Source organism: Paramisgurnus dabryanus, chromosome 1, assembly GCF_030506205.2.
Source record: "Paramisgurnus dabryanus chromosome 1, PD_genome_1.1, whole genome shotgun sequence".
In the NCBI taxonomy this organism is placed as follows: Eukaryota; Metazoa; Chordata; class Actinopteri; order Cypriniformes; family Cobitidae; genus Paramisgurnus; species Paramisgurnus dabryanus.
The window spans coordinates 30344772-30359259 of NC_133337.1; the positions used below are offsets into that span (position 1 = coordinate 30344772).

General features: G+C 42.7%; 1 protein-coding gene across 13 annotated transcripts in view; it reads left to right on the forward strand.

The window, feature by feature from the left end:
• Nucleotides 1–14488, forward strand: part of nrcama (neuronal cell adhesion molecule a) — a 134443-nt gene that overhangs the window by 78357 nt on the left and 41598 nt on the right. The gene's annotated exons all lie outside the window — the stretch shown is intronic.

Below are 14488 nucleotides of genomic sequence, written 5' to 3' on the forward strand. Positions count from 1 at the left end.
ATGAATCCACTAGGAGGAGTATTTAAAAGTTCAACGAATGCATTTTTGAAACAATCCAAAATAGCCGACTTCCTGTTGGGCGGAGCTTAAATGTTAGAGGGCGAAAGTTGTTCGGGTCGATGAGATCTATATGCGTACCAACTCTCGTACATGTGCGTAAATTTTTGCCCGATCTGTGCATCAATGTTTTTTTTTGCATTACAGGGGGCGCTATAGAGCCCCCGTGCCACGCCCGTGTTCCAGCCTTTGGATTTCTGCGATGACGGACGACTCTGACATCTGTGCCAATTTTCAAGAGTTTTCGAGTATGTTAAGGCCCCCAAAAAGTCCAAAAGTGTTAAAAAAAAAAAAAAAAAAAAAAATAATAATAATAAAAATAATAATCCGAGCAAAAACAATAGGGCTTCGCACCTACGGTGCAGGCCATTCTGGCCTGCTCCTCGGTGCTCGGGCCCTAAATATGGCTGCAAGCAGCAATGGCGGGCCCTCGCACGTTTTTTTACCGCTACACAATGCGTCCGAGAAAACGATGCACGGCGGGCAAGGGCATCAAGTGGGTAAACATCAGTGGGCTATTTAATGTTGTTACTGAGCCATTTGGGGACTGTAGGTAAAAGAAAAACCCCACATTTTAGACAAACGGGGGCGCTAGTGAGCCACTAAAGAGACACGCCTATGTCTGACCTATTTGTGCACTCTGAACAGCCGACAACTCTGATGTTTGTGCCGACTTTTAGGTTAATCTAAGCACGCCAAGAGTCCTAAATATGCCTGAAATAAATGTAAAGTTTGGGGCGTTGCCATGGGAACAGCGTTCGAGATATCAAAAATCCCTTCGCAATTTATCATCTACTATGTCTCGGCATCATGTTGACCGCTTTTGGTGTCAATCTCATTAATATTCTAGAAGGAGTATTTAAAAATACATTGGCGTCAACTGAAAGGCTTAAATATGCCTTTAAAATGAAAGTAAAGTTTGACGCGTTGCCATGGGAACAGCGTTCGAGATATCAAAAATCCCTTCGCAATTTATCATCTACAATGTCTTGGCATCATGTTGACCACTTCTGGTGTCAATCTCATGAAAATCCTAGAAGGAGTATTTAAAAGTTTCCTGCATGCAACAGAAAGGCTTAAATATGCCTTTAAAATGAAAGTAAAGTTTGACGCGTTGCCATGGGAACAGCGTTTGAGATATCAAAAATCCCTTCGCAATTTATCATCTACAATGTCTCGGCATCATGTTGACCACTTCTGGTGTCAATCTCATGAAAATCCTAGAAGGAGTATTTAAAAGAACATTGCATGGAACTGTCAAAAAAATCCAGCTTTGTGACTGACACACTTCCTGGCGCCTGGTGGTGGCGCTATACCCGGGAGTCACAATAGGCACATCGATGCGATCAGAATCTTCAGACGAACAAACACCCCGCGTGTCATCACAATAAGACATTTTTTGCCCTAGATATTAGACACTTCCTGTTTCTCTGATTTCGCCACAACTTTGTCGCCTCGCCATGGCAGAACCGTTCGAGATATCAAAAATCCCTTCGCAATTTAGCAAGTCCAATGTCTCGACATCATGTTCACCACGTTTGGTGTCAATCGCATGAATCCCCTGGGAGGAGTATATAAAAGTTCAACGCATGCATTTTTTAAACAATCCAAAATAGCCGACTTCCTGTTGGGCGGAGCTTAAATGTTAGAGGGCGAAAGTTGTTCGGGTCGATGAGATCTATAAGCGTACCAAGTCCCGTACATGTGCGTACATTTTTGCCCGATCTGTGCATCAATGTTTTTTTTTGCATTACAGGGGGCGCTACAGAGCCCCTGTGCCACGCCTGTGTTCCAGCCTTTGGATTTCTGCGATGACGGACGACTCTGACGTCTGTGCCAATTTTCAAGAGTTTTCGAGTATGTTAAGGCCCCCAAAAAGTCCAAAAGTGTTAAAAAAAAAAAAAAAAAAAAAAAAATAATAATAAAAATAATAAATCCGAGCAAAAACAATAGGGCTTCGCACCTACGGTGCAGGCCATTCTGGCCTGCTCCTCGGTGCTCGAGCCCTAAATATAGCTGCAAGCAGCAATGGCGGGCCCTCGCACGTTTTTTTACCGCTACACGATGCGTCCGAGAAAACGATGCACGGTGGGCAAGGGCATCAAGTGGGTAAACATCAGTGGGCTATTTAATGTTGTTACTGAGCCATTTGGGGACTGTAGGTAAAAGACAAACCCCACATTTTAGACAAACGGGGGCGCTAGTGAGCCACTAAAGAGACACGCCTTTGTCTGATCTATTTGTCCACTCTGAACAGCCGACAACTCTGATGTGTGTGCCAATGTTTAGGTTAATCTAAGCACGCCAAGAATTCCTAAATATGCCTGAAATAAAAGTAAAGTTTGGGGCGTTGCCATGGGAACAGCGTACGAGATATCAAAAATCCCTTCACAAATTATCATCTACAATGTCTCGGCATCATGTTGACCACTTCTGGAGTCAATCACATTATTTCCTCAGGAGGAGTATTTAAAAATTTACCGCATGCAGCTGTAAGGTTTAAATATGCCTTAAAAATGAAAGTAAAGTTTGACAGGTTGTCATGGGAACAGCGTTTGAAATATCAAGAATCCCTTCGCAATTTATCATCTACAATATCTCGGCTTCATGTTGACCACTTTTGGTGTCAATTGCATGATTATTCTAGAAGGAGTATATAAAAGTTCACTGCATGCAACTGTAAGGCTTAAATATGCCTTTAAAATGAAAGTAAACTTTGACGCGTTGCCATGGGAACAGCGTTTGAGATATCAAAAATCCCTTCGCAATTTATCATCTACAATGTCTCGCCATCATGTTGACCACTTCTGGTGTTAATCGCATGAATATCCTAGAAGGAGTATATTAAAGGAACATCGGCGTCAACTAAAAGGCTTAAATATGCCTTTAAAATGAAAGTAAAGTTTGACGCGTTGCCATGGGAACAGCGTTTGAGATATCAAAAATCCCTTCGCAATTTATCATCTACAATGTCTCGGCATCATGTTGACCACTTTTGGTGTCAATTGCATGAATATCCTAGAAGGAGTATTTAAAAGAACATAGCATGGAATTGTCAAAAAAATCCAGCTTTGCGACTGACACACTTCCTGGCGCCTGGTGGTGGCGCTATACCCGGGAGTCACAATAGGCACATCGATGCGATCGAAATCTTCAGACGAACAAACACCCTGCATGGCATCACAATAAGATATTTTTTGCCTTAGAAATTAGACACTTCCTGTTTCTCTAAATTCGCCATAAATTCATCGCCTCGCCATGGCAGAACCGTTCGAGATATCAAAAATCCCTTCGCAATTTAGCAAGTACAATGTCTGGACATCATGATCACCACGTTTGGTGTCAATCCCATGAATCCACTAGGAGGAGTATTTAAAAGTTCAACGAATGCATTTTTGAAACAATCCAAAATAGCCGACTTCCTGTTGGGCGGAGCTTAAATGTTAGAGGGCGAAAGTTGTTCGGGTCGATGAGATCTATATGCGTACCAACTCTCGTACATGTGCGTAAATTTTTGCCCGATCTGTGCATCAATGTTTTTTTTTGCATTACAGGGGGCGCTATAGAGCCCCCGTGCCACGCCCGTGTTCCAGCCTTTGGATTTCTGCGATGACGGACGACTCTGACATCTGTGCCAATTTTCAAGAGTTTTCGAGTATGTTAAGGCCCCCAAAAAGTCCAAAAGTGTTAAAAAAAATAAAAAAAAAAAAAAAAAAAATAATAAAAATAAATATAGCTGCAAGCAGCAATGGCGGGCCCTCGCACGTTTTTTTACCGCTACACGGTGCGTCCGAGAAAACGATGCACGGTGGGCAAGCGCATCAAGTGGGTAAATATCAGTGGGCTATTTAATGTTGTTACAGAGCCATTTGGGGACTGTAGGTAAAAGAAACCCCACATTTTAGACAAACGGGGGCGCTAGTGAGCCACTAAAGAGACACGCCTTTGTCTGACCTATTTGTCCACTCTGAACAGCCGACAACTCTGATGTTTGTGCCGACTTTTAGGTTAATCTAAGCACGCCAAGAGTCCTAAATATGCCTGAAATAAATGTAAAGTTTGGGGCGTTGCCATGGGAACAGCGTTCGAGATATCAAAAATCCCTTCGCAATTTATCATCTACTATGTCTCGGCATCATGTTGACCGCTTTTGGTGTCAATCGCATGAATATCCTAGAAGGAGTATTTAAAGGAACATCAGCGTCAACTGAAAGGCTTAAATATGCCTTTAAAATGAAAGTAAAATCTGACGCGTTGCCATGGGAACAGCGTTTGAGATATCAAAAATCCCTTCGCAATTTATCAACTACAATGTCTCAGCATTATGTTGACCACTTCTGGAGTCAATCACATTATTTCCTCAGGAGGAGTATTTAAAAATTTACCGCATGCAGCTGTAAGGTTTAAATATGCCTTAAAAATGAAAGTAAAGTTTGACAGGTTGTCATGGGAACAGCGTTTGAAATATCAAGAATCCCTTCGCAATTTATCATCTACAATATCTCGGCTTCATGTTGACCACTTTTGGTGTCAATTGCATGATTATTCTAGAAGGAGTATATAAAAGTTCACTGCATGCAACTGTAAGGCTTAAATATGCCTTTAAAATGAAAGTAAAGTTTGACACGTTGCCATGGGAATAGCGTTCGAGATATCAAAAATCCCTTCGCAATTTATCATCTACAATGTCTCGCCATCATGTTGACCACTTCTGGTGTTAATCGCATGAATATCCTAGAAGGAGTATTTAAAGGAACATCGGCGTCAATTAAAAGGCTTAAATATGCCTTTAAAATGAAAGTAAAGTTTGACGCGTTGCCATGGGAACAGCGTTTGAGATATCAAAAATCCCTTCGCAATTTATCATCTACAATCTCTCGGCTTCATGTTCACCACTTTTGGTGTCAATTGCATGATTTTTCTAGAAGGAGTATTTAAAAGAACATAGCATGGAATTGTCAAAAAAAATCCAGCTTTGTGACTGATACACTTCCTGGCGCCTGGTGGTGGCGCTATACCCGGGAGTCACAATAGGCACATCGATGCGATCGGAATCTTCAGACGAACAAACACCCCGCATGGCATCACAATAAGATATTTTTTGCCTTAGATATTAGACACTTCCTGTTTCTCTGAATTCGCCATAAATTCGTCGCCTCGCCATGGCAGAACCGTTCGAGATATCAAAAATCCCTTCGCAATTTAGCAAGTACAATGTCTCCGCATCATGATCACCACGTTTGGTGTCAATCCCATGAATCCTCTAGGAGGAGTATTTAAAAGTTGACCACATGCATTTTTGAAACAATACAAAATAGCCGACTTCCTGTTGGGCGGAGCTTAAATGTTAGAGGGCGAAAGTTGTTCGGGTCGATGAGATCTATATGCGTACCAACTTTCGTACATGTGCGTACATGCTTGCCCGATCTGTGCACCAATGTTTGTTTTTGCATTACAGGGGGCGCTACAGAGCCCCAGTGCCACGCCCGTGTTCCAGCCTTTGCATGAGCCTAGTGGTACGGGACACTGACATGTGTGCCAAGTTTCAAGAGTTTTCGAGTATGTTAAGGGACCCAAATTAACTCAAGTGTTGAAAAAAAAAAAAAAAAAAAAAATAATAATAATAATAAAAATAATAATCCGAGCAAAAACAATAGGGCTTCGCACCTTTCGGTGCAGGCCATTCTGGCCTGCTCCTCGGTGCTCGAGCCCTAATAATCCGAGCAAAAACAATAGGGCTTCGCACCTACGGTGCAGGCCATTCTGGCCTGCTCCTCGGTGCTCGGGCCCTAAAAAAATAATAAATTCTAACAAAACCAATAGGGCTTCGCACCATTCGGTGCAGGCCATTCTGGCCTGCTCCTCGGTGCTCGAGCCCTAATAATAATCCGAGCAAAAACAATAGGGCTTCGCACCTACGGTGCAGGCCATTCTGGCCTGCTCCTCGGTGCTCGGGCCCTAACAAGCAGCGATGGCGGGCCCTCGCACGTTTGTTTACCATTACCCGGTGCCTCCGAGAAAACGATGCACGGTGGGCATGTGCATCAAGTGGGTATATATCAGTGTACTATTTCATGTTGCTACTGACCCATTTAGGTACAGTAGGTTTAAGAAACCCCATATTTTAGACAAACGGGGGCGCTAGTCAGTCACTAAATAGACACACCTTTATCTGACGTTTTTGTCAACACTTAACAGCCGACAAATCAGATGTGTGTGCCAAATTTAAACTTAATCTACGCTGCCAAGAGCCTGAAATATGCCTGAAATAAAAGTACGTTTGACGCGTTGCCATGGGAACAGCGTTCGATGTGTCAAAAATTCCTTTGCAATTTAACATCTTCAATGTCTCAGCATCATGTTGACCACTTCTGGTGTCAATCGCATGAATCCCATACGAGGAGTATTCAAAAGTTCACAGCATGTAACTGTCAGCCTTAAATATGCTGGAAAATGAAAGCAAAGTTTGACGCATTGCCATGGGAACAGCGTTTGAGATATCAAAAATCCCTTCGCAATTTATCATCTACAATGTCTCAGCATCATGTTGACCACTTTTGGTGTCAATCGCATAAACATTCTAGGAGGAGTATTTAAAAGAACATTGCATGGAACTGTAAAAAAAATCCACCTTTGTGACTGACACACTTCCTGGCGCCTGGTGGTGGCGCTATACCCGGGAGTCACAATAGGCACATCGATGCGATCGGAATCTTCAGACGAACAAACACACCTCGTGTCATCACAATAAGACATTTTTTACCTTAGATATTAGACACTTCCTGTTTCTCTGATTTCGCCATAAATTTTTCGCCTCGCCATGGCAGAACCGTTCGAGATATCAAAAATCCCTTCGCAATTTATCATCTACAATGTCTCAGCATCGTGTTGACCGCTTTTGGTGTCAATCGCATGAAAATCCTAGGAGGAGTATTTAAAAGTTCACCATATGCAACTGTCAAGAAATCCACCTTTTGTGACTGCCACACTTCCTGGTGCCTGTTGGTGGCGCTATACCCAAGACTCAAAATAGGCACATCGATGCGATCGGAATCCTTGGCCGAACATACACACTGCGTTTCATCCCAATAAGACATTTTTTGCTTTAGATATTAAACACTTCCTGTTTCTCTGATTTTGCCACAACTTTGTCGCCTCGCCATGGCAGAACCGTTCGAGATATCAAAAATCCCTTCGCAATTTAGCAAGTACGATGTCTCGACATCATGATCACCACATTTGGTGTCATTCGCATGAATCCCCTAGGAGGAGTATTTAAAAGTTCAACACATGCATTTTTTAAACAGTCCAAAATAGCCGACTTCCTGTTGGGCGGAGCTTAAATCTTAAAGTGCGAAAGTTGTTCGGGTCGATGAGCTCTATATGCGTACCAACTCCCGTACATGTGCGTACATTTTTGCCCGATCTGTGCATCAATGTTATTTTTTTGCATTACAGGGGGCGCTACAGAGCTCCCTTGCCACGCCCATATTCCAGCCTTTGCATGAGCCTAGTGGCACGTGACTTTGACATCTGTGCCAAATTTCCGTTGTTTTCGAGCATGTTAAGGCACCCAAAGTGCACGCCAAGAGCTTAAATATGCCTGAAAATGAAAGTAAAGTTTGACGTGTTGCCATGGGAACAGCGTTCGAGATATCAAAAATCCCTTCGCAATTTATCATCTACAATGTCTCAGCATCGTGTTGACCGCTTTTGGTGTCAATCGCATGAAAATCCTAGGAGGAGTATTTAAAAGTTCACCATATGCAACTGTCAAGAAATCCACCTTTTGTGACTGCCACACTTCCTGGTGCCTGTTGGTGGCGCTATACCCAAGACTCAAAATAGGCACATCGATGCGATCGGAATCCTTGGCCGAACATACACACTGCGTTTCATCCCAATAAGACATTTTTTGCTTTAGATATTAGACACTTCCTGTTTCATTGAATTCGCCATAGATTTGTCGCCTCGTCATGGCAACACCGTTTGAGATATCAAAAATCCCTTCGCAATTTAGCAAGTCCAATGTCTCAGCATCATGTTCACCACGTTTGGTGTCAATCGTATGAATTCCCTAGGAGAAGTATTTAAAAGTTCATGACTGACACACTTCCTGGCGCCTGGTGGTGGCGCTATACCCGGGAGTCACAATAGGCACATTGATGCGATCGGAATCTTCAGACGAACAAACACCCCGCATGGCATCACAATAAGACATTTTTTACCTTAGATATTAAACACTTCCTGTTTCTCTGATTTTGCCACAACTTTGTCGCCTCGCCATGGCAGAACCGTTCGAGATATCAAAAATCCCTTCGCAATTTAGCAAGTACGATGTCTCGACATCATGATCACCACATTTGGTGTCATTCGCATGAATCCCCTAGGAGGAGTATTTAAAAGTTCAACACATGCATTTTTTAAACAGTCCAAAATAGCCGACTTCCTGTTGGGCGGAGCTTAAATGTTTAAGGGCGAAAGTTGTTCGAGTCGATGAGATCTATAAGCGTACCAATTCTCGTACATGTGCGTACATTTTTGCCCGATCTGTGCATCAATGTTTTTTTTTGCATTACAGGGGGCGCTACAGAGCCCCCGTGCCACGCCCGTGTTCCAGCCTTTGGATTTCTGCGATGACGGACGACTCTGACGTCTGTGCCAAATTTCAAGAGTTTTCGAGTATGTTAAGGCCCCCAAAAAGTCCAAAAGTGTTAAAAAAAAAAAAAATAAAAAAAATAAAAAAAAAAAATAAAATATAGCTGCAAGCAGCAATGGCGGGCCCTCGCACGTTTTTTTACCGCTACACGATGCGTCCGAGAAAACGATGCACGGCGGGCAAGGGCATCAAGTGGGTAAACATCAGTGGGCTATTTAATGTTGTTACTGAGCCATTTGGGGACTGTAGGTAAAAGAAAAACCCCACATTTTAGACAAACGGGGGCGCTAGTGAGCCACTTAAGAGACACGCCTTTGCCTGACCTATTTGTCCACTCTGAACAGCCGACAACTCTGATGTGTGTGCCAACGTTTAGGTTAATCTAAGCACGCCAAGAGTCCTAAATATGCCTGAAATAAATGTAAAGTTTGGGGCGTTGCCATGGGAACAGCGTTCGAGATATCAAAAATCCCTTCGCAATTTATCATCTACTATGTCTCGGCATCATGTTAACCGCTTTTGGTGTCAATCTCAATAATATTCTAGAAGGAGTATTTAAAAGAACATTGGCGTCAACTGAAAGGCTTAAATATGCCTTTAAAATGAAAGTAAAGTTTGACGTGTTGCCATGGGAACAGCGTTCGAGATATCAAAAATCCCTTCGCAATTTATCATCTACAATGTCTTGGCATCATGTTGACCACTTCTGGTGTCAATCTCATGAAAATCCTAGAAGGAGTATTTAAAAGTTTCCTGCATGCAACAGAAAGGCTTAAATATGCCTTTAAAATGAAAGTAAAGTTTGACGCGTTGCCATGGGAACAGCGTTTGAGATATCAAAAATCCCTTCGCAATTTATCATCTACAATGTCTCGGCATCATGTTGACCACTTCTGGTGTCAATCTCATGAAAATCCTAGAAGGAGTATTTAAAAGAACATTGCATGGAACTGTCAAAAAAATCCAGCTTTGTGACTGACACACTTCCTGGCGCCTGGTGGTGGCGCTATACCCGGGAGTCACAATAGGCACATCGATGCGATCAGAATCTTCAGACAAACAAACACCCCGCGTGTCATCACAAAAAGACATTTTTTGCCCTAGATATTAGACACTTCCTGTTTCTCTGATTTCGCCACAACTTTGTCGCCTCGCCATGGCAGAACCGTTCGAGATATCAAAAATCCCTTCGCAATTTAGCAAGTCCAATGTCTCGACATCATGTTCACCACGTTTGGTGTCAATCGCATGAATCCCCTGGGAGGAGTATATAAAAGTTCAACGCATGCATTTTTTAAACAATCCAAAATAGCCGACTTCCTGTTGGGCGGAGCTTAAATGTTAGAGGGCGAAAGTTGTTCGGGTCGATGAGATCTATAAGCGTACCAAGTCTCGTACATGTGCGTACATTTTTGCCCGATCTGTGCATCAATGTTTTTTTTTGCATTACAGGGGGCGCTACAGAGCCCCTGTGCCACGCCCGTGTTCCAGCCTTTGCATGAGCCTAGTGGTACGAGACACTGACATGTGTGCCAAGTTTCAAGAGTTTTCGAGTATGTTAAGGGACCCAAATTAACTCAAGTGTTGAAAAAAAAAAAAAAAAAAAAAATAATAATAATAAAAATAAATAGCTGCAAGCAGCAATGGCGGGCCCTCGCACGTTTTTTTACCGCTACACGGTGCGTCCGAGAAAACGATGCACGGTGGGCACGTGCATCAAGTGGGTAAATATCAGTGGGCCATTTAATGTTGTTACTGAGCCATTTGGGGACTGTAGGTAAAAGAAACCCCACATTTTAGACAAACGGGGGCGCTAGTGAGCCACTTAAGAGACACGCCTATTTCTGACCTGTTTGTGCACACTTAACAGCCGACAACTCTGATGTGTGTGCCGACTTTTAGGTTAATCTAAGCACGCCAAGAGTCCTAAATATGCCTGAAATAAATGTACGTTTGGGGCGTTGCCATGGGAACAGCGTTCGAGATATCAAAAATCCCTTCTCAATTTATCATCTACTATGTCTCGGCATCATGTTGACCACTTCTGGTGTCAATCTCATGAATATCCTAGAATGAGTATTTAAAAGAACATTGGCGTCAACTTAAAGGCTTAAATAAGCCTTTAAAATGAAAGTAAAGTTTGACGCGTTGCCATGGGAACAGCGTTCGAGATATCAAAAATCCCTTCGCAATTTATCATCTACAATGTCTTGGCATCATGTTGACCACTTCTGGAGTCAATCACATTATTTCCTCAGGAGGAGTATTTAAAAGTTTACCGCATGCAGCTGTAAGGTTTAAATATGCCTTAAAAATGAAAGTAAAGTTTGACAGGTTGCCATGGGAACAGCGTTAGAGATATCAAAAATCCCTTCGCAATTTATCATCTACAATGTCTCGGCATCATGTTGACCACTTCTTGTGTCAATCGCATGAAAATCGTAGAAGGAGTATTTAAAAGAACATCGCATGGAACTGTAAGGCTTAAATATGCCTTAAAAATGAAAGTAAAGTTTGACAGGTTTTCATGGGAACAGCGTTCGAGATATCAAAAATCCCTTCGCAATTTATCATCTACAATGTCTTGGCATCATGTTGACCACTTTTGGTGTGAATCGCATAAACATTCTAGGAGGAGTATTTAAAAGAACATCGCATGGAACTGTCAAAAAAAATCCACTTTTGTGACTGACAGACTTCCTGGCGCCTGGTGGTGGCGCTATACCCGGTAGTCACAATAGGCACATCGATGCGATCGGAATCTTCAGACGAACAAACACCCCGCGTGTCATCACAATAAGAAATTTTTTGCCTTTGATATTAGACACTTCCTGTTTCTCTGATGTCGCCATAAATTTGTCGCCTCGCCATGGCAGAACCGTTCGAGATATTAAAAATCCCTTCGCAATTTAGCAAGTCCAATGTCTCGACATCATGTTCACCACGTTTGGTGTCAATCCCATGAATCCCCTGGGAGGAGTATATAAAAGTTCACCGCATGCATTTTTTAAACAATCCAAAATAGCCGACTTCCTGTTGGGCGGAGCTTAAATGTTAGAGGGCGAAAGTTGTTCGGGTCGATGAGATCTATAAGCGTACCAATTCTCGTACATGTGCGTACATTTTTGCCCGATCTGTGCATCAATGTTTTTTTTTGCATTACAGGGGGCGCTACAGAGCCCCCATGCCACGCCCGTGTTCCAGCCTTTGGATTTCTGCGATGACGGATGACTCTGACGTCTGTGCCAATTTTCAAGAGTTTTCGAGTATGTTAAGGCCCCCAAAAAGTCCAAAAGTGTTAAAAAAAAAAAAAAAAAAAAAATAATAATAAAAATAATAATCCGAGCAAAAACAATAGGGCTTCGCACCTACGGTGCAGGCCATTCTGGCCTGCTCCTCGGTGCTCGAGCCCTAAATATAGCTGCAAGCAGCAATGGCGGGCCCTCGCACGTTTTTTTACCGCTACACGGTGCGTCCGAGAAAACGATGCACGGTGGGCAAGGGCATAAAGTGGGTAAATATCAGTGGGCTATTTAATGTTGTTACTGAGCCATTTGGGGACTGTAGGTAAAAGAAACCCCACATTTTAGACAAACGGGGGCGCTAGTGAGCCACTTAAGAGACACGCCTATGTGTGACCTGTTTGTGCACACTTAACAGCCGACAACTCTGATGTGTGTGCCGACTTTTAGGTTAATCTAAGCAGGCCAAGAGCCCTAAATATGCCTGAAATAAATGTAAAGTTTGGGGCGTTGCCATGGGAACAGCTTTCGAGATATCAAAAATCCCTTCGCAATTTATCATCTACAATGTCTCGGCATCATGTTGACCACTTCTGGAGTCAATCGCATGAATATTCTAGAAGGAGTATTTAAAAGAACATCGGCGTCAACTAAAAGGCTTAAATATGCCTTTAAAATGAAAGTAAAGTTTGACGCGTTGCCATCGGAACAGCGTTTGAGATATCAAAAATCCCTTCGCAATTTATCATCTACAATCTCTCGGCTTCATGTTGACCACTTTTGGTGTCAATTGCATGATTTTTCTAGAAGGAGTATTTAAAAGAACATAGCATGGAACTGTCAAAAAAAATCCAGCTTTGTGACTGACGCACTTCCTGGCGCCTGGTGGTGGCGCTATACCCGGGAGTCACAATAGGCACATCGATGCGATCGGAATCTTCAGACGAACAAACACCCCGCATGGCATCACAATAAGATAATTTTTGCCTTAGATATTAGACACTTCCTGTTTCTCTGAATTCGCCATAAATTCGTCACCTCGCCATGGCAGAACCATTCGAGATATCAAAAATCCCTTCGCAATTTAGCAAGTACAATGTCTCGGCATCATGATCACCACGTTTGGTGTCACTCCCATGAATCCACTAGGAGGAGTATTTTAAAGTTCAACGCATGCATTTTTTAAACAATCCAAAATAGCCGACTTCCTGTTGGGCGGAGCTTAAATGTTAGAGGGCGAAAGTTGTTCGGGTCGATGAGATCTATATGCGTACCAACTCTCGTACATGTGCGCACATTTTTGCCCGATCTGTGCATCAATGTTTTTTTTTGCATTACAGGGGGCGCTACAGAGCCCCTGTGCCACGCCCGTGTTCCAGCCTTTGGATTTCTGCGATGACGAGCGACTCTGACGTCTGTGCCAATTTTCAAGAGTTTTCGAGTATGTTAAGGCTCCCAAAAAGTCCAAAAGTGTTAAAAAAAAAAAAAAAAAAAAAAAAAAAAATAATAAAAATAATAATCCGAGCAAAAACAATAGGGCTTCGCACCTACGGTGCAGGCCATTCTGGCCTGCTCCTCGGTGCTCGGGCCCTAATAATCTGAGCAAAAACAATAGGGCTTCGCACCTTTCGGTGCAGGCCATTCTGGCCTGCTCCTCGGTGCTCGAGCCCTAAATATAGCTGCAAGCAGCGATGGCGGGCCCTCGCACGTTTTATTTACCGCTACACGGTGCCTCCGAGAAAACGATGCACGGTGGGCAAGGGCATCAAGTGGGTAAATATCAGTGGACTATTTCATGTTGCTACTGACCCATTTAGGTACAGTAGGTAAAAGAAACCCCATATTTTAGACAAACGGGGGCGCTAGTCACTGACTAAATAGACACGCCTTTATCTGACCTTTTTATCAACACTTAACAGCCGAAAACTCTGATGTGTGTGCCAACTTTAAGCACATCAAGAGCCTTAAACATGCCTGAAATTAAAGTAAAGTTTGACGCGTTGCCATGGGAACAGCGTTCAAGATGTCAAAAATTCCTTCACCAGTTATCATCTACAATGTCTCTGCATCATGTTGACCACTTTTGGAGTCAATCGCATGAATCCCATACGAGGAGTATTTAAAGGTTCACAGCATGTAACTGTCAGCCTTAAATATGCTGGAAAATGAAAGCAAAGTTTGACACGTTGCCATGGGAACAGCGTTTGAGATATCAAAAATCCCTTCGCAATTTATCATCTACAATGTCTCGGCATCATGTTGACCACTTCTGGTGTCAATCTCATGAATATTCTAGAAGGAGTATTTAAAAGAACATCGGCGTCAACTTAAAGGCTTAAATAAGCCTTTAAAATGAAAGTAAATTTTGACGCGTTGCCATGGGAACAGCTTTCGAGATATCAAAAATCCCTTCGCAATTTATCATCTACAATCTCTCGGCTTCATGTTGACCACTTTTGGTGTCAATTGCATGATTTTTCTAGAAGGAGTATTTAAAAGAACAAAGCATGGAACTGTCAAAAAAAATCCA